The sequence below is a fragment of the Chiloscyllium punctatum genome, chromosome 15 (genome assembly GCF_047496795.1).
Source record: "Chiloscyllium punctatum isolate Juve2018m chromosome 15, sChiPun1.3, whole genome shotgun sequence".
Classification (NCBI taxonomy): Eukaryota; Metazoa; Chordata; class Chondrichthyes; order Orectolobiformes; family Hemiscylliidae; genus Chiloscyllium; species Chiloscyllium punctatum.
In genome coordinates, this window is record NC_092753.1 from 76935489 (window position 1) to 76957541 (window position 22053).

The 22053-nt window shown below is 39.3% G+C and overlaps 1 protein-coding gene across 5 annotated transcripts in view; it reads left to right on the forward strand.

Annotated features, from left to right (window-relative positions):
* The window catches only part of LOC140486418 (exosomal polycystin-1-interacting protein-like), a 66684-nt gene that overhangs the window by 42218 nt on the left and 2413 nt on the right, over nt 1-22053 (forward strand). Inside the window, exon 1 of one of the 5 annotated variants that reach the window (XM_072585520.1) lies at nt 6402-6496. The exons of 1 other annotated variant lie outside the window; for it this stretch is intronic. The gene's annotated coding sequence lies outside the window, so the exon portion shown is untranslated. Of the gene's footprint in view, nt 1-6401; nt 6497-7012; nt 7562-7843; nt 7869-7889; nt 8375-22053 lie in introns of those variants that run through there. 3 more of the 5 variants (XM_072585517.1, XM_072585521.1, XM_072585519.1) reach the window with 3 other exon arrangements.

The following is a 22053-nucleotide window of genomic DNA, read 5'->3' on the forward strand; positions in this document are numbered from 1 at the left end:
AGAGCTTAGATCAGACACCATCTGGAATATCACGTTCAGTTCTTGGCACTGTAATTGAGGATATATTGGCCAAAGGGGACATGGTGCAGACCCAGCAAAATTATACTAGGTTTTAAAGGTGTCAACTTATCAGAACATGTGCAAAACTTGACTTGAGCCTATAAAAGATTGACAGATGACTTAATCAAAATGTTTCAATGACTCAATGGGGTAAAAGGGAAAGAAAGAATCACATTATTTTCAGTACCTTTTACAAACTTAGAATGTCTCAATGTGCTCTTATAGCCAATATAATACTTTCAGGGTGTAGACATTGCTATTTTGCAGAAGACATAGCAGTCAAATTACCTACAAAACAGTCTCTCCAAAAGCAATGAGGTAAAGACCAAATAGTATTGTTTTTAGTGGTAGTGACTGTGGGATAAATATTGTCCGGAACACCCAGGAGAATTGCTTTTCTTCAAAATAATGCCATAGGATCTTTTACATTTACCTGTGAAGAGAGAGAGTTTTAATTTAGCATCTCATTTTCTCAAGGGAAGTGGCAATGTACTGTTAATATTAAAGGGTTAGGAATCCAAAACCCTCAGCATATACGCCGAGAAATGAGTCTGAATCCAACCATGGCAGATAGTGAAACTTGAATTCAATAAAAAGTCTTCCATTGTAAATCTAGCAATGACCATGAAACTATTGTCAATTGCTGAAATATTTGGCTCACTCATGCCCTTTAGAGACGGAAACTGCTATCCTGACCTGATCTGGCCTACATGTGACTCCAGATCCACAGCAATGTGGATGATTCTGAAATGGCCTAGCAAGTTATTAACAATCACCAGAAAGTTTCAAAAAAGAAACAGCACATGGACTGTGGTAGTGCAAGGAGGTAGCTCACCATTATCTGCTCAAAGGCAACCAACGACAGTAATTAACATCAGCCCAACCAGCATCACTCACATTCTGTGGACCTTTAAAGCAAAAGGCAAAAGACTACACCTCAAAATGTGCTGCATGTCCAAATCTTTAAAATTGAATGTGAACCCACAACTTTCTGCTAACCGTTGTTTGATTTGTTCCTTTCAAAGTGAAGTGAGTCTATGGAATTCTTTACCACAGAAGTGGTGGAGTTAGGTACAATTTCAACATTGAAAAGGCTGTATGACGCTATGGGCTGTTAAGGTTGGGTCATTACGTATATTCAAGGCTGAGATAGACAGACTTTTAATCGGTAAAGGATTCAAGAGTTTAAGATAGGAAAGTGGTGTTGAGGAATATCTCATGAGGCATGACTTGGTTGAATGGCGGTGCAGACCTGAAGGGCCAAATGGCCTACTTCTTCACCTATGTCTATGGTCTTATGCAACAGGAAAAAAAAGGGTCATTTTATTTGCTGATAATTCAGCAGAGGGCAAAGTTTTAAATTTTGCAGCAGGCCATATAGATGCAAAATTAAGCAAGCCTTTTTAATCACACAATTGTATTGAGATTTGAAAATTCTAGCATTAAAATCCTGATAACCCACTGGGAAGAATTAAACCAGAGTTAATCTTCATTCAATTTAGATTTATTCCCAGAGTTAGGCATTCTCACCGCTAACACCGCTGATTCAGTTTAATCAAACTGCTTTGCTATACCTTTGCAGCAGGTGGGACTTGAGCCAAGACTAACCTAGCCCAGAAGTAAAAACATTAACACTGTGCCATAAGAGCCCTTTAGTACCAGCATGTCATCAAATTCAACCCTTACTCTAGATTTGATAAGTATATTCTTGTATGTGCTCCAGTAACAATTCTAAACCATGCCCTCCACTTGCATATAATTAATCAAATACATGCTCAGTTATTAGAAAAACCATGGATGCTGCATCAATTCTAAGTTTTCATTGTTGAGATCAAGAGTTTCTGATGACCAGGATATCAAAGGATGCAGAACAAAAATGAGTTCATTGAGCTGAGGTTCAGATTAACCATTATTTATTATAATTGAATGGTGGAACAGGCTCATGGTGTTGAATGTATTACTTCTATTTTAATGTGCATGTAAGGGTAGCATAAGTTACTGTTTACACCACAGCACAGCAAACCTATTATGGTTATTGAGTATTAATCTCTTTTCAGGATACCTGTTGTATGATACAATGTAAAACTAAGAATTTAGAACAAAATCATTGTCGTTTCTTACACTGCCATAGTCAATTACATTTAAAAGGATGTTATCATGCCTTATAGCTTGTTGCATATGAACATCATTATGTCCCACCAGCAGAACTTGTGTTATAAAATATGCCATAAATATATTGTTGCTATCATTTGATGAAGCTACAATGTTCTGAGCATATCTTTGAATCCTAAATCCTTTCTGGGCCCCACCCATCTCCAAAATGGCAATATGCACTTTTAAGTTGTTGACCTGTTCATAAACATATTGATATCTCAATAATGGATTGTTCAACCCTTTACGTACTTTTATTTTCAATGTTGTGCAAATTCTATTACAAATGTAAATTCTATTATAACTTACAGCTTTACTTTTTCTTAACCATACTCTTGACCATGGGAAAAACAGAAGCTTTATAAAGTACTGCATTAAAAGAACATAGTTTGGTTAGTAAATCTGAAATCTTCTAGTTTCGAAGTATTAACAACTAAATTAACAGTTGCAGTAATTATTAGATTAAATGTAGGACTGAAAATAGCTTGAAGTTAAGGATACTGAATTAGTTTTGTGACAAACAGAATTTCTGTTATTTTTTTTACTGTGCATAAACAATATGTTGTTCAGCAAAAGGTATGCGTTTTCTCACCATCAGAGTGCATGTCCATATTAAATAATACCAGCAGCAATGATTTTTGTGAATTAAAAAATTAAGAAAGGTATCACTTGCCCCCAGTTTTAAAATGCATAGTCTCACTCACACGCCTCAAACACTTCCGAATGTGCACACAAAGATTAGATACATATAAAGGTAAACAATTGGTAAAAATCATAACTATTTTAATTTCCATTGTGGCTGGCCTACCTTACAAATATATAAATGAAAGTATGAATTACGAGCAGGAGTAGGCTACTCAACCCCTCAGTCTGCTTGACCATTCAATAACATCATGGCTGATCTCCTTGCTCTGCATTACTGTCTACCCCATAAACTCTTCACCCCCTCATCATCAAAAATATAGCTACCTCTGTCTTGAAAATATTCAAAGACTTTGTTTCCACAATGTTTTGAGGAAGCCAGTTTCAAGCACTCACCATTCTGTATCTAAAAAAATTGCTTCATTTCTTAAATGGGCAACTCTATAGTTTTAAACAGTGACTCTTAGTTCTAGATTTTCCAATGAAAGAAAACACGCATTCTGTATCCATCCTGTCACGACCCTGCAGGAGGTTAACTGTTTTAAACAAGTTGCCTTTTATTCCTTTGAACTCCAGCAGATACAAGCCTAGCCAGTCCAAAATTTCCTCATAAAATAATGGGCCTATTCAGGTCTCAGTCTGATAAATCCTCTCTGAACTGTTTCTGACACATTTACATCATTCCTAAAATGAGTAGACCAATATTGTACATAGTACTCCAGGCGTAGTCTTACTAATGCCTTGGATATAGCATAACCTCTCTATTTTTATATTCAATTCATCTTGCCTGTGGTCTGTTAGAAGTTGTTAAGCTAAAGATGAAGTGAAATTCAGTGGTGGAGCATTCTCAATAAGCTGTGGTGGTTCCTGTAATTTAACTACCAGAAGGCTGGTCCTCTGATGAATTCAATGTAGAAACAAGTTGGGGAATTCTCTTCCCACTTTCCAGGTTTTGCTATGCATTACCTTAGCTGCTTTAATGACTTACAGCTAGCTTGATAGCATTTGATGGACTTCCCACTGTCTACAAGTAGCTTTTGCTAATTTTTAAAGCATGGCACCAAAATGGTTTCCCTCATCATCTGACTTCTAAAATTCAAAGTCCTTTTTTTTCCAAACATAGGGTGGCTCATAGACAAAGGAAGTCAAAGGTTATAGGTGGTGCAGTACAGACAGGAAGGTAGAAAAGTGGAGATGAGACCACAACCAGATTAACTATGGGATGCATCCTAGGATGTTAAAGGAAGTAACTACAGAGGCAGTGGATGCATAGGAAGAAATCTTCCAGGAATCCTTAGTTTCTGGAAAAGTCTTAGAGGATCAGAAAACTGCTGACAGAAAACAGGTAACTATAGGCGATTAGATTGATGTCTGCTCTTAGGAAAATGATATGAGTCTATCATAAAGGATGTATTAGCAGAGCATTTACAATACATAATATGATCAAGGAAAGTCAGCAAGACTTCATGAAGGAGAAATCATGCCTGAGAAATGTAATAGAATGTTCTGAGGAGGTAATAAGCAGGATAGATGAAGGGGAAGTAGCAGATGTAATATATTTGGATTTGCAGAAGACATTTGATGAGGTACCACATAATCAGCTACTTATTAAGATAAGAGCCCATGGTTTTGAGGTAGTATATTGGCATGGATAGAGTATTGGCTAACTAATTGAAGACAAAGAGTTAGAATAAGGGTGCATTTTCAGAGTGATGATCTGTAATCAATGGAGAGCCACGCTGGTAAGTGCCAGGAGCAAAATTATTTACAAGTTATATTCATGACTGGGATGAAAGAAGTGAATGTACAATAGCCACATTTGTGGATGACGCAAAAGTAATTGGAAGGTAAGTGGTGAGGGTGACACAAGAATCTACAGAGAGAATATAGACATGTTAGGTGGGTGGCCAAAAACTTGCTGGATAGAATATGAAATGGAAAAATGTGAGGTTAAGGGCTTTGGCAGGAAGAATAGAGGGACTAAATATTATTTAAATGGAGAAAGACTGTAGAAAGCAACAGAACAAAGGATTTAGAAATCCTTGTTAATGAATCACAAAGAAATTAGCAACAAAACCCAGCAGGCAATAGGCTAAATGAATATTGGTCTATATTTCAAAGCGAATAGAACATATATGAAGGGCAGTTTTGTTAAAACATGAAAGGCAGTAGTCAAACCACAGCTGGAATTGTGCAAAATGTTTGGGCCCCTTATTAAAGAAAGGATATATTGGTATTGGAGGCACTTCAGAGAAAGTTCATAAGGCTGATCCCAGGTATAGAGGGACTGTCATTTGAGGAGTGATTGAGTGGGTTGGGTCTATATTCAGTGGAATTTAGAAGAATGAGAGGTGACGTCCCTTGTAGAAGCACCTAGGACCAAAGGTCCCAAAATAAGGAGTCACATAATAAAAACGGAAATGAAGAGGAATTTTGTTTCTCAGAGAATAATGAAGCTGTGGAGTTCATTACTGTAAAGTGCTGTTGAGGCTGGGATGCTGAGTATGTTCAAGTCTGAGGTAGGCAGATTTTTAATCAGTAAGGGAATCAAAGGTTATGACGAAAAGGCAGGAAATTGGAGTTAAGGATTATCACATCAGCCATGATCTTATTGAATGTCCATCCCTAATTGCCCAGAAGACTTAAGAGTCAGCAACACTGCTGAGGATCTGGAGACTGGGCAGGTAAGGATGGCACCTTTCCTTCCCTAAAGGAAGATAAGTGATGACGAAAAGGCCTGATAGCTTTTTTCCAACAATTCACAATGCTTGCATGGCCACCTTTAGTATAGCTTTCTATTTTAGAATTTTTATTGAATTGAAACTGCACTATCTGCCATGGAAGGATTCAAACTCATGTCAGCAAAACATGAGCTTGAGGTTCTGGATTATTAGGAGAAAGTGAGGACTGCAGATGCTGGAGCTCAGAGGCGAGAGTATGGTGCTGAAGAAGGTCAGGCAGCATCCAAGGAGCAGGAGAATCGAAGTTTCGGACATAAGACCTTCATCAGGAGACCCCCAGTCCCCTATGTTGATGCTGACACCTTGAGATTTACTCAGTCTAAATTTGAATGAGGAAACCATCATAATACAACACAAGGTCCAGAGGATCCATTCATATTTATCTTGCACACATTAAATTTTGATGTTTACTCTTGTTCAGAATGAAGTTGGCTGGAATTAGGTAATTTTTAAAAATATAAATAACGCTTGAAAAGGGGATGTGGGAATTCCTTAGATGACTGTAAGTCCTTATTAATTAGGTCTTTCTCCATTTAAATAATATTCAATCCCTCTGTTCTTCCTGCCAAAGCCCATAACCTTACATTTTTCCATACCATGTATGTCCGTACCTCAAAATGCCAAAGATCACATGATTTGCTGCTGCCATCTCCAGAGTTTTGTTTATATACAAATTTTAAAAGTATTGACTTATAAGTTTGTAATATACTAGAACATGACACATTTTAACTCATAAAATAGGAACTGAAAACAAAAACACAAGTTACAGGGTTCCCACTCCTATTAACAGCAGAGCAGGCTGACAAGATGTTGTAGGCCAACAACATTTTTCACTATGAAAATGAAACAGGATTATGGCAAAGCATCACAAATTGGCATGAAATCATCCTCTGCAGAGGAAGGTGAGAGCAGCAAAATGTTTTATAACTTTTCAGATACTGAGAGAGAAACTGTTCCCACAGGCAGGGGGTCAGCAGTGGGAGGGCGTGGTGTGGAATGGGGGGTGGGTGAGAACAGAGTGTTAATAACTAGATGACACAATTTTATGATATTTTGGCGCAAGATCCAGCATGGAGAGGAGAAGACACTTGCCCTGTTGTTGTTACCAGCGAAAATGTGCTGGCTGAAAGGAGGAAGGAAAGTCAATTGTAAATTTTTAAAGGAAATTAGTTGCACTTTCAAAGACAGAAAACCTTACAACTCTATGTGGAGAAAGAAAATAAGTGGAACTGTTTTCAAGGGACATAATGTGCATGCTCAATGGGCCAAATAATATCCTGTATTTTAAGACTATATAAATGTGTTGATATACCTAAACTGGAACATTAAAATTTAAAACTTATTGCATTCTGTAGCACTAGTGGGAGCTATAGAATCTTGCCTCAATCTTAGGAGTGTTTTTCTTAACTTGACCCATTTTGAAGTTTTTCATATTTTTGCAATGTGGATCTGTTCCAGTGTCTGTGCTCATGCTGCTGATTCTGCTCTTCCCCTGTGTCCCAGTCTGGTGATTGCCAAGGAGCAAGACAATGGTGATCAGCAGCATGAATACGCATACAGTTCACTGCTGAAATATTCCCCCCACTGCCTGTAGCAACCTATTGGCAGGAAATAGTAAAGAAGGAGAAACAAATAGCCTTCTTTGGCTCCCACCTATATACCATTTAAAAAACACATTTGCAACCGCTATGAGCCACTGCAGCTTCAGTACAGTAGTCTGGTTTCTGGATTAAGACAGAAAACAGCGTAATTGGAACCATCCCTATATATTTCACAGTAGAACCATAAGCCAGCTGCCAGCAGGTTGCTATGAAGCAGTAATTAAATAACCATGCAACAAGAAGCAGATGCAATTGGAGAAAATTATTCTTCCATCTGATGACTTAACCAAGTTGTTCTACCTACATTTTTACATTATTCGATGATGACGACTGACTCAAAATTTAACAATGTTTTATCTGCGTAACGTAAGTCATATGCATTTTCTCTTTTATGTGTGCATTGCCTGTGGATCTCGCTGCTTGGTGTGTGTGCTGGTTCAACTTGAGAAGTAACACTTCCTTCTTTCAGCCTGAATCAGACTTTATTAGATATTAATGTTTTTGACAAAATGATATTTAACAATTATTCTGCTTTTCACCTGTTTACGCATGCTAAACTTTTCATCAAAACTTCTGAAAATTGTCCGACAGGGAGCATTTATATGAGTGTCCGAGCTTTAATGAAAGTTCCTAACTTGAATGGAAGAATTTGTTCATCTACAGCAGTGGTTCGGTAGGTGAATATTCTGCATATTCGGGAACTGAGCTACGATGATCAAAAAGGTCCTCAGGTGTTACCTACAATCTGTAGTGAAATGGCTGGGCTCAGCCAAAACTGGAGTTGGAATTTGACAGTTTGCGTTAGTTAAGGGAGGATCCTCTAAGATGCCAGGCCACAATTGCTATGCGTGACTGTGTGTGCAGATTCTGGATGAGAACAGAATTGAGCTTGTGTCACTGTGCCTCAATCCTCTGTCGGGACTCAGTTACGGATCTCTCACATTAGGACATCAGCAGTGGTCACTTGGCCCAGAAGTAGGACAACTGGTGCTTGTATTTGAAGGCTCTACCCAATACAAATCGCAGCTTTCAGGAAAGCAAGAGAAAGAATAGGAACAAATCAAAATTCATCGCTAACACTGGTAGAACTAAAGTTATGACTCCTTTTGAATAATTCAGCAGCCAATGACACCATATGAAGCTGAACTGGCAGTCCCTTCTTGTGAAAATTTCACAGAGGTATGTCAGAGAATTGTTAATGTATTTGTAAATGATCCACCCTGGATGCTTTAATTAAGATATGGGGTTTGAATATTTCAAAGGTGTTTAATTTAAACCGTATTGAAAAAATAACTGAAGTTAAGGAATCAAAATGAAAATCAAGAATAAATATTTGACACACTGCAATGTAAATTTAACTTGGTAGTGACTGAAGTTTTCTTACAAAATATTTTATTGTAGAAATTCAAACGATTTATACTTCTTTATTTTGCATTTTGACCATATTGAGATAACATAATTTTGTAGATACAGTACGTAAGGAATAATTACAATTATTACTGTAATTACAATTCCACTGTACTTGCAGGATAAATAAACAGGTTGTCAAGTCTAGCTACAGTGATGCTGATGCCTCCACACTAACAGTGAGAATGACCTTTGAAACTGTCAAGAGCAAACTTGTGGGTGGATTCTTTTGGTGTCTAGACTGAAGTAAAAATAGTTCACTGATCCGAAGAAACAACCTTATGCATTGATTCAGATCACAATGAGATAAATCTGGGCCTGAACCAGTGTAATAAGTTCCCAAAAGAACTTCAATCTGTTGCCTACATGTCCAATGTTAAGTTCCAAGCAGGAGAAAGAGAAGGGAAATAACATTTAATTTGAACACAGATGTCCAAAATTAGATGAAACTGGTTAATTCTGAGTGACTTCATAGAATCACTACAGTATAGAAGCAGGCCATTTGGCCAACTGAGTCCACACCAACCCTCCAAAGAGCATCCCACCCAGATCACTCCCCAACCTTATTCATGTATTCCTACATTTCCCATGGTCAAGCCACACAACATGGACACCTTTGGGCTGTGGGAGGAAACCAGAGCATCCAGGGAAAACACATGCAGCCACAGGGAGAATATGCAGACTCCTCACACAGTCGTCTAAGGCGGGAATTGAAACTGGGTCCCTGGTGCTGTGAGGCAGCAATGCTTACCACTGAGCCACCATGCCACCCCCTTGATTGGATGCAACACAAAATGGTAATCTGACACAATCAATTTTCTGACGGACAGGTTAAGTTAAAATTATTGCAATTCCTCCCCACCCCAGCCAGTTAATAATCCATGCTTTCGTTATAAAATTGTGATCAACCAACACTTTTTTAATTTTCAAAATCAAATAGTCTGGACCTTGAAGTTGTAATGACACTGAAGTTGTCAACATTCACCACAATACTTCCCCATAACTGAGACCCACTTCTGCAATCTATACTTGCACAGAAACCAAGATGCTGTTGGTGATTGTAGACTATAACACAGGATGCACTTTCCATTGTACCCCAGACTGCACATAAATGGAAGTCAATGCACAGATGAAAACCTTTTAAACTATTAGCCTCTTTGAATAGCCCCTTGCAGACCCTGTCCCAAGCTATAATGCTCATGCAGATTTATCCTACAAGAAGGTCAACAACATGCTTAACAGGCCACTAGTAGGCTGAAGGCAAGATTTCTACTTCTGAGGGACATGTAGTCTAGCCTCAAGGAACTGCCTACCTTTTGGGAGCAGTCCTTTCAGTACCAGGCAGGAATGGAGGACACTGCTCAGACTAAGGGGAATCCCCAATTAAGATCATCCTTTGAATCAGTCAGCAAGGTATTTAGCATTGGTAAAACTATGTAGGTCCCCGGTGAGGCTATGAAAGTTGAGTTTGAGACCATGAGGAAAGGATAAAAAAGGATGTGTGATCTCTGGGGCAGAGGCTAGTGTTCTTATGGACAGAGAGGGCCTGCAAAGGCGGTTCCATATGCCCAACACTACCACACATAGGTTGAGTTAACTGCTTGGCATAGGCTTCCCCATGTCACCAATAACATAATAGCAAGGCAGAATGATGCCTGCAGGTGCCCACTTGAGGAATAGACTCAAAGGCAGGTATGAATGAGGTGCCCAGCAAACCCCCAACTCCGAAAGGTTTCATCCAAGTCAGTGGCAGCAGGTTGGGACGATTGTGAGTTGGATTTGTTCAGCATCTCCACCTTGAAAATGTAAATAAAGTTAGACTTTGGAACATAGGAGCAGTAATAGGCCATTCTGCCCATTTAGCCTATTCTGCCATTTGAGATCATGACTGATTATCCTCAATGCCATATTCTCACGCAATTCCCTTGATATTATTCACAACTAGAAATCTCTCAATCTCTGACTTGAGCTTACTCAATGACTGAGCTTCCACAGGCTTGTGGCACAGAGAATCCCATTGATTTGCCAGTCTCTGAATGAAGATTTGCCAGTCTCCTCCTCTCAGTCCTAAATGATTTGCCTTTAATTCTGAGACTGCCCTCTGACACTATACCCCACAGCCAGTGTCTGCATAATTTCTGTCTATCCTTTTCAGGCATTTTTATAGGAACACAGAAACTAGGAGAGAGATGGCTTCGCATTCTTCTAAAATTCAAAGATTCCTTTAGGGCTTTCCCAGCTCTAAAAAACTACCCTTACGGGTGTAGAATGTCAATTTTCTCTATCTTGATGAGATAGGATATAGAGGGAACAATGTAGAGGAATAAATCTGCAAGGGAATTTTCAGAGATGCATAAATATCATAGAATAGTTACCACGGAGGACTTTGATTGGTATATATAGGAAGTGTTAGAGTAAGGACCAATGAGGAACAGGCGTTTGTAGATTGTATTTGGAAGAATTTCCTCCAATAGAACGCATCCAATCCAACAAGAAAGGAGGCACTGTTGACCTGATCCTTGGAACTGAGGTGGGCCAAGTAGATCAAGTGACATTGGCAGCATACTTGGGGACAGTAATCATTGTTTTATACAGAGAGATAGATTCTTGATGAGTGAGGGGATCAAGAGTTACAGGGAGAAGGCAGGAGAATGGAATTGAGAAACAGCTGCGTTTGAATGGTGGAGCAACCCGATGGGCCAAATGGCCTAATTCTGCTCCTATACCATATGCTCTTATAAAGTTTAGGATGACAATGGAAATTCACGCCCGTCAATCCCAAACAAAATTGATGACAAGCAGACTGCAATGGATTTGTGCTGGATAGACTGGACCTAAAGATTGGCAATGAAAATAGCAACAGAAAATTGAATTATCTTCAAAGAGGAGATATTCTGGGCACAGTTGAGGTATGTTCCCTCAAAAGGGAAACATAAGATAAACAAATCCAGAGGTCCCCATAAGACAGAGCAAAGAGAAATTAAGTTAAAGAAGAAAATGTGCTTATGACAGGTGTTACTTAATAAGTACAACTGAGAAATGAGCTGATTCCAGAGATACAGAAGGGAAATGATAAAGAAGAGAAGCAAAGAGGGATTATAAAAATATTAACAGCTAACATATTTCACAGTCATGGCAAAAATGATAGAGTTGGCCAATATCTTCTATAAATATTTCATTAGTGGAAGGAGGAACAGGGCTGATTAGAAACCAAAAACAGGATTTATGCATTGAGGACTGAGGTATTCATTGAATAAATGTGTTTCTGTTTTTATCTACAAGACAGATACTGCCCTTGTTATTGTGGGAAAGAAGAAAACTCAGTGAATTAGAAGGAATGAGAATTGAAAGGGAGTTTTGTGATTTGAGTTGTGTGATTTTTAACTTTATTTGAGGATAGTTTAGAGAAAATGGGGACTGTTTTCATTGGAGAGGTGAAGGCTGAGGGGAGATTTGACAAAAGATGTGCTTTGCAAAAGAAGCAAATGCAAGAAAATAACGTTTTCACACAGCAAATAACCCAGGTTCAGGAATACACGGCCTGGAAGTGTGGCTCATTTGAGGCATTGGGTGATTATTTGAATGGAAATAGAGTGCAGGAATATAGTGAAAAGGTGGGGGATTAGCACTAAATCAAAATGCTCAGAAAACCAGTGCATTTATGATGAGCTGAAGTGCTTCCTTCTTCACCACAATTATTCTCTGATGATAAAAGAAATTCCTTTTAATTATTTTTAAATTTGGATCTAGCCCTTTAGCTTCTGCAATTAACCTCTACCCCATCCCAATTATTTATTTCACTCTGCAAAATAATTGAGTAAAAATCACAAGTTTAGACAACTTTAATTCCTAACTTGCTGTTTGTGAGAATGGTTCGATATGATGGGCTGTTTAATGTCATCACTATTGAGGGCCTCCTGTAGATCACACTTAGTGCAGAACCAGACACTGGAGAAAGATAAATGACAAAGACCGCTAGATTTTTGTCAATCGCTTTCTCTATGGCCCAGCAGCAAACTGTCATTTTTGCCATGACTGTGAAATTGTGACTAATAACATAAAGCTGGGATTGATTCAATTTACTGAAGTGAATTTTGACTTTTGTGTGGAGGCAGTTTATCAACTACCCAGTTTACAACATTTTCAATTTTAATTTCTAATGGTGTAAGAAGAAGATAAATTAATAGATACAGATGAAATGGCATATTCATAAAACATCCCAGCTTAATAAATAGTTTAATCAAATAATATGTTGATTCCCTAACTGGTGATGAGTTGTATCCATTTAAACTGTTCGTCTGTTACATTCCTGTTTTTCTGTTTTTCTTTCTTGATGATCAGGATACTGTTTGTGAATAGGTACTGTCTGCCTTTTAAAAAAAATAAACTGGCGCCACGAGGCATTCCATCAATTTTAATAATGCCATGTAAATGCAAGTTATTGTTCTTGTTGCTTAATGAGATAAGAAGTGAATGGACGGCTTGAGCAATTGACTAAAAATAGTGGCAACTCTGAGCAGCAGCTGTTTAAAAAGAGAGTGAAGGCATTGAACAACTATGAATGACATGAGAGGAATAAAAACACAAAGTTACGTCATCGTACATGGATGAAGCTAAATTATGAGCTATTATCTAATTTAGCCAATGAAATCAAGTGTCACAACTATACACCGGGTGTACCCTGAGACTGCACAGTGAACTGGGAATTTGCATAAGTTCATACATTGCCCTCTTTTAATTTTTCAGACTTTCAATGCGGGGAAGCAATGGTCGAGTGATATTACCACTGAACTATTAATCCAGAAATCTCAGCTAATGTTCTCGGGAGCCAGGTTCAAATCCTGCTGGGGTTAATTATGACAATGAAACCATTGTTGATTATTAGGAAAACCCACCTGATTCACTAATGCCCTTCAGGAATGGAAACCGCTGTCCTTACCTGGTATAGCCAACGTGATTCCAGACCCACAGCAACGTGGTTGACTCTTAACTGCATTCGAGGCAATTTGGGTTGAGCAACAAATGCTTGCTAAGTCAGAGATGCCCACATGCCATGACTGAATTTAAGAAAATAAAATAGCCAGCAGCAAAGTCTCAAAAAGGAAAAGATTAGTATAAGATTATTAACTGAAAGTATATGTGTGACAATATATGGTAAAGATAACAGATACTAACAAAGATTGTAATAAAATTAGTCCCCAGATCAATGCAGGTCTAGTAGTTCTTGAAGTTCCTCTTTCCAAAAGCAAGGGTTGAAACTTGAATTCAGATTCAGGAGCTGTGATGATTCCTGTGGTCAAATTGTGTTTACAAGAAAAGGTGGGTTCAGCAGGTAAGTAGCTTTTTGGAGGAAGAGCTAGAGAAGGTTATTTTGTTCCTCACTGGTATCACAGTTATGGCATTTGTTACCTGCCTCAACTCTTGGTAGACTAGCACTAGAATGAATTCCCCCTTGAACTCTCTGAGCTAAAACCCTTTCTGATGGGGCTTGTACCTGGGGCTTCGGTACAAAATAGCATTGGCAACCTATCTTTATCATAAGCAAAGCAAAATGACTGCTACGCTAATTTCACATAAGCTATTGTTCCAGCAAGCAGAGGAGCTACCCATAGTGCAGTCCTTCTGCAGTGACTTCCTGTCTCCCATTTTCTTGGAAGACAAGGAGCAGTCACTTCTCTTACAGTCCTGAAGGAGTCTTTTGCATTTCATGGACTCTTTACAGCCAGGGATAACAGAGCTTTAAGTAAATAGTTGCTGTCTGCTGTTGCTTAACCTTTTTCTATCTCAGTCATAGAGTCATAGAGTCATAGAGATGTACAGCATGGAAACAGATCCTTCGGTCCAACCCATCCATGCCAACCAGATATCCCAACCCAATCTAGTCCCACCTGCCAGCATACAGCCCATATCCCTCCAAACCTTTCCTATTCATATACCCATCCATAAATGTTGCAATTGCACCATCCTCCACCATTTCCTCTGGGAGCTCATTCCATACACGTACCACCCTCTGAGTGAAAAAGTTGCCCCTTAGGTCTCTTTTCTATCTTTCCCCTCTCACCCTAAACCTATGCCCTTTAGTTCTGGACTCCTCCAGCCCAGGGAAAAGACTTCATCTACTTATCCTATCTATGCTCCTCATCATTTTATAAACTGCTATAAGGTTAACCCTCAGCCTCTGGCGCTCCACGGAAGACAGCCCTAGCCTATTCAACCTCTCCCTATAGCTCAAATCCTCCAACCCTGGTAACATCCTTGTCAATCTTTTCTGAACACTTTCAAGTTTCACAACATCTTTCCAATTGGAAGGAGACCAGAATTGCACGCAATATTCCAACAGCAATGTCCTGTACAGCTGCAACATGACCTCCCAACTCATGTACTCAATACTCTGATCAATAAAGGAATGCATACCAAACACCTTCTTCACTATCCTATCTACCTGCGATTCCACTTTCAAGGAGCTCTGAACCTGCACTCCAAAGTCTCTTTGTTCAGCAATACTCCCTAGGACCTTGCCATTAAGTGTATAAGTCCTGCTAAGATTTGCTTTCCCAAAATGCGGCACCTCACATTTATCTGAATTAAACTCCATCTGCCACTTCTCAGCCCATTGGCCCATCTGATCAAGATATTGTTGTCATCTGAGGTAACTTTCTTCACTGTCCACTACATCTCCAATTTTGGTGTCATTAGCAAACTTACCAACTGTACCTTTTGTGCTCATATCCGAATCATTTATATAAAAGACGAAAAGTAGTGGACCCAGCACCGATCCTTGTGGCACTCCGCTGGTCACAGGCCTCTAGTCTGAAAAACAACCCTCTACCACTACCTCTGTCTTCTACCTATGAGCCAGTCCTGCATCCAAATGGTGAGTTCTCCCTGTATTGCATGAGATTTAACCTTGCTGACCAGTCTCCCATGGGGAACCTCGTCGAACACCTTACTGAAGGCAATATAGATCACATCTACAGCTCTGCCCTCATCAATCATCTTTGTTACTTCTTCAAAAAACTCAATCAAGTTTGTGAGACATGATTTCCCATGCACAAAGCCATGTTGACTATCCCTAATCAGTCCTTGCCTTTCCAAATACATGTATATCCTGTCCCTCAGGATTCCCTCCAACAATGTGGCACAGTGGGCAGCATGGTGGCACAGTGGTTAGCACTGTTGCCTCACAGCACCAGAGACCCGGGTTCAATTCCCGCCTCAGGCTACTGACTGTGTGGAGTTCTCCCCGTGTCTGCATGGGTTTCCTCCAGGTGCTCCGGTTTCCTCCCACAGTCCAAAGATGTGCAGGTCAGGTGAATTGGCCATGCTAAATTGCCCATAGTGTTAGGTAAGGGGTAAATGTAGGGGTATGGGTGGGTTGCGCTTTGGCGGGTCAGTGTGGACTTGTTGGGCCGAAGGGCCTGTTTCCACACTGTAATGTAATCTAATCTAAAAACGTGTCCACCACCGACGTCAGGCTCACTGGTCTATAGTTCTCTGTCTTGTCCTTACCACCCTTCTTAAACAGTGGCACCACGTTAGCTAATCTCCAGTCTTCCAGCACCTCACCTGTGACTATTGATGATACAAATATCTCAGTAAGAGGTGCAGCAATCACTTTCCTAGCTTCCCACAGAGTTCTCGGGTACACCTGATCAGAACCTGATCCACTTTTGTGCATTTCAAGACATCCAACACTTCCTCAGTCTAAGAGCTTTTTAACATAATATTTAATTCAAAGCAAAATGATATTTTTTAACAGGGGCGTTATCATTAAAAGTCTGCAGCATCATAATTCCACATCAGTGACATAAATAGTCAGCTAAAAATCTAAGAAGAACCCAAGCAAAGTTGAATGAACATATGGGGGTGAACTTGGTCTACATCAGCCCTGGAAAACAGACTGGGAGTGAATCAGCAGGTGTGTTATACATCACACCAATTTTTAGTTTTCATTGGCTTGGAAGATAGTGCAAAGATTTTTAGTTTTAAACAAATAAAATTGACACTTTCACTAGGAAACAGATCTCCAAAATGAGTTTGAAGTGAAATCTCCTCGTATATCACAACAGGCCGTTTTATGATGTTGTTACATCAAATTCACTTCCAATAATCTTTATTTCTTTTTGTGAATGGTGCTGGTTAGACCGATACTTATTATCCTTGAACTGAATGACTTGCTCGAGCATGTCAGAGGTTAGTTAAGAGTCAACCACATTTCTGTCGGTGTGGAATCACACAAAGATAAGTATGTAGATTTGCTTCCCTAAAGGACATTAGTGGCCAGAAGACAATGGTTACATGCATGCAATTTCCCAATATACTATGGGGCTAAGTAGAATAGCAGCGCAGAAGGTATGCCTCTGCTGCAGCATGTAGGAGCTGGAAAAGATCTCAAACCAAAATGACTGTATCTTCGATATATGTTTCTTCTGTCAGGGTGGCACAGTGGTTCAGTGATTAGTACTGCTTACCTCACAGCACAAGGGACCTGTGTTTGATTCCACCTTTGGGTGGCTCCCTGTGTGGAGTTTGCAGATTCTCTGTTTCTGTGTGAGTTTCTTTCGGGTGCTCTGGTTTCTTCCCACAGTCCAAAGCTGTGTAGGTTAAGTGGATTAGCCATGCTAAAATGCCCTATAGTGTCCAGAGATGAGCAAGATAGGTGGATTAATCATGGAAAATGCAGAATTATAGAGATAGAATGGAGGGATAGGTTGGGATGAGATGCTCATTGGAAGTTCAGTGTGGACTCGATGGGCTGAATAGCCTACTTCCACACTGTAGGGATTCTGTGAGAATGTGATCAAAAGTGTGAGAATATATTAATTGGAGACATACATGAAGATTGCAAAATGGTTCCATTCGTAGAGTTAGATTGAAGAGTGACTTGATAAATCGAGAAGTTGTGGTTTGATCAAGAAATAAATCCCTCTGGAAGGAATTGATCTTATCTTGAGAAATAACCTAGCTGATGTAAACATATTGCTCTCACTCTCTATGATAGGACAACAGTGGACGTAAAAGGAACTGTGGAGCTGCAGGAGGAACATTCTGGATTGTTTCCTGACTATTTTGTGACTAGGTCTCAGGTCCAAAGAATTAGACAGGAAGTGGACTCATTTATGATAAAGGAAAATGACTTGGAAATTCATTTGAGGGGTACAATTTTTTGATTACTAAAATAAAAAGATTGAAAGCAAAAAGAATGAAATAGACATGTTTAGCCCATTATATTTAATAGACATCAACAAATGGATCCTGAATTGTCAGCGTTATTAGGAACAGCGCACACAGAAATTAAATCAGAAACAATGCCTGGAAGCTGTAATTTGACAAAATGATGTACTAATGAGGAAATTGAAATCACTGCTAATATCAGTTCCATTAGGTGGAATCCCATTGGAATATCATATCAAAATTTTCTAAGTGACTCATAAAATTCCACTGGAGGGTCACTTACATATTGAGAAAACACAGGTTAAAATATTATAATATTTTTATCGATCATAAAGTTATTGCCACATTTTGTCAGTCACACCAGTAATGGAGATAGTCTAACTATCAATTAAACCTGCTCCTGATACCAGCTTCAAAGGAGAGTGAAGGTGGTACAGTGGTGAGCGTAACTGCCTTCCAAGCAATTGACCCCGATTCAATTCCCAGCCATCACAGTGTTTTGGTTTGTAAACAGCCTTTTAAAGGGCGGCACGGTGGCTCAGTGGTTAGCACTGCTGCCTCACAGCACCAGAGTCCCAGGTTTGATTCCAGCCTTGGGCAACTGTCTGTGTGGAGTTTGCACATTCTCCCCGTGTCTGCGTGGGTTTCCTCGGGGTGCTCTGATTTCCTCCCATAGTCCAAAGATGTGCAGGTTAGGTGAATTGGCCATGCTAAATTGCCCATAGTGCTAGGTGCATTAGTCAGAGGGAAATGGGTCTGGGTGGGTTACTCTTCAGAGGGTCGGTGTGGACTTGTTGGGCCGAAGGGCCTGTTTCTACACTGTAGAGAATCTAAATCTAAATAGTTTGGCAGGGTCTTCATAGGTTATATTAGACCCCTACCTAAAAAATGAAATAGGAACCAGTATTGATCTTTTCAACTATGAATATTGCTGCAAGATTTCCTGAGATAAGGACTTCAGGAAAAATGAATACAAAAATGATTGTGGAAAAGTTAGTTCAATATTTTACAAAACAGGGAAAGCAACACAATCAGATCAAAGTTCAAATTTTGTTGGATAAATATTCAAAGGAATTATGTTTTGTTTGCAAATAAAAGTTTAGATTCACGTATTGTACCCAAGCTCAAAGTATTTTTGAAAAATGACATGAGACTTTGAAGACCATAATTATAGCTTATTGCCAAGAGTGTCCTTATAAGTAGTTACAGGAATTCCCTTGTTATTGGTTCTCATTAGGGATGCATCTACTGAGTCCATAGGATCCAATCCTTTTGATCTAATATATATATATGGACATGAGATGAAAGGGCTACCTGAATACCAAAAACGCAATAGTCTCTGAATCACTACCATAAGCAAATAGGCACAGGGTCAACAAGATTGAACATATGGCTCAAAGATTGGTGTGAAAGAAACGGGTTTGACTTCATACGACTTCATTGTCACCAGGACTAGGGAAGGAGGAAGCTATTCTGATGGGACGGGCTCCACCTAAATTATGTAATGAATCACTTAACTTGGGCTATGGATAGGGCTTTAAACTAAATAATGCAATGTTGGGTTCAGTTCCATGAAAAATTTATGGAAAAAGTTAAAGGGGGTGAGGGCTCAGCAGAGGTTATTAAAGTTTCCAGAACTAGTAATAGGACAAAGAGTATAGCAAGGGTCAGGAATCTAACTTCAGGCACAGCAGATAAGGAGACAGCTATGAGAAGGGGAGGCAGTCAACATAGGACTGAGGATGTTATACATAAATGCATGCAGAATACAAATGAAGGGAAATGAGCTTGTAGCACAGACTGAAGTTGCTAGGTACAATGCTCTGGGTACCATAGAGACATGACTGCAAGGGGATGCAAACTAATTACCCAAAGATACACATCCTATTGAAAGGGCAGGTAGATGGAACTGTGGGTCTGGGTTGACTTGTTAGTACGAAATGAAGTTAAATTGATAGTAAGAGGTGAAAAAAGAATCAGAGTCAGTGAAGGTAGAATTGATGAACTGCAAAGGGAAAAAAGGCCTTCATGAGAATTGTGTACAAGTCTCCTTACAGTAATCAAGATGTCAGGCAGAAACTCAATCAGTAGATAGAAAGGGCATGAAGAAAGGCACAATTTCAATAATCATGGTAGACTTCAATAAACAGATGGACTGGGAAAATCAGGTTAGTAGTGGATCTCAAGAAAAGAAATTTATGAAATGTCTATAAGAAGTTTTTGTTTGGAGCAACTTGTGATAGAGTCCACTAGAGAATAGGTAATTTTGGATTTAGCGATGTGAAACGAGGCAGACTTGATTACAGAGCTTAAGGTGAAGGAACTCCCACTGGGCAGTGACCATAATATGATAGAATTCACTCTGCAGTTTGAGAGGGAGAAGCTGGAATCAAATGTATAATTGAGTAAAGGTAACTATAAAGATATGAAGGAGGAGCTGGCCAGAGTTGATTGGAAGGAGTGCCTAGCAGGGAAGATGGTGAAGCAGCAATGGTATGACTTTCTGGGGGTAATTCGAAAGGTACAGCAGAAATTCATCCCAAGGAAGAAGGCACAAGTCATTTTTAGAATTTTGATTTTAAAATAGTGGCATAAGGGTGCAATTTACTTTTGTGAAGGGATTTTCAAAGAAAATCTAGGTCATAGAGTCCTTCCAGAATTTAATCCATAATGTGTCAGAGTGCAGGGAACCCCCGAAGTATTAATTCAAGATTGTCAGTTCTTCTTTAGCCAGCAACAATACCAGAACCCAGAAACATCACCATCCCCCGTCACACTGAAACACTGTCACTCTCCCTTCACCCAGCAACACTGCCACTCCCCTGCCCCACAGAAACACTGTCACACACCCGTCACCCAGGAACACTGTCACTCCTCAGCCATCCAGCAATGCCACCAGTACCCCTTCACCAAGATTGAGTGTCTTTTGATAGTCTGGTGGGACCCTAACTGGGATCAGATGCAAGTCTTTAGTACCTCTCCTAAAAAGTATTTCTTTGGAGCAACTAATGAATTGACTTACTTCTGCAGAAAAGTTTAATTTGTGCAACTTCCACACCAAGAGTGATTGATTAGAAATCTTCTGATATCAGAACTTGAAATAACCAAGCTCTTGGTTTTGACAGTACTTATGTAATCAATTAAATTGAATTCAATATTTGATTCCGAGGTATAATTTCTCTGGATTTGAATCACTGTCAAGCGATGATTTGGGGAATAGATTGAAGCTCTTTTTTTTGAAATTCTATCTCTAGTTAGCTTTCTTTTTGGTCTCATAACGTGTGTAATAAAACTGTTCAAGTGTTAAAGAAACTCCATATCTTGTGTGACTCTGTTCCAGTGAATGACCATTACATTAATTAAACTAAAAAAAAAGTCTATCAGGCCAGGTTTTGTTTGGAGGTATGAGTTAGCCAGTAATACCATCAACTGGGATCATAACAAGGTACATCTCAAGGAAACATTGACCTATAGACTAGGGTAGTATTGGATGAAGCATCAGGGAGTGACAGATTAACCTGGACACTGATTCCGAAGGCATTCTTAGATTATGTGGTATCAGCTGGAGTCAAAAAGATTGTAAAATGCCTGATTGGAAAAATTAGGTGATGTTTCTCCAGCTTGAATTGGGCTTTACTGGAATACTGCAGGAGACCTAGTACAGAAATATGACAACAAAATGGTGAATTGAAACAGCAAGTGATCAAAATCGCATGGTCATTTTTGCACCTGAGGAGAGGTGTTTGGCCAAGTAGTCATTCTGTCAGCATTTGCCCATCCAATCCACAAAATGCAATATCATGTTATTTAAAACCTTTTTCTTAACAATGCTGATGTAACTGTTTATCCACCCTTTAATACTTTACATAGAAGCTTGAACTATGTCAACAGGAGCAAAAACAGAAATTGCTGGAGAAACTCAGCAGATCTGGCAGCATCTGTGAAGAGGAAGCAGAATTAACATTTCAGGTCCAGTGACACTTCTTCAGAACTGGACCTGGAATGTTAACTCTGCTTCCTCTCCATAGATACTGCCAGACCTCCTGAGTTTCTCCAGCAATTTCTGTTTTTGTTTCAGATTTCCAGCACCCGCAGTTCTTTGTTTTATTTTGTTATGTCAATAGGAGGACTAAAAGCCAAACTTGGATCTATACTCACTGAACTCAAGACAATTTCACATTTCTTTTGGATTAGTTGTTTATGATCAGGAGCCACCAACCCTTGTATATTATTTTTAAATGACTGTACAATGATAAAAGAATAGTTTCAACCACATC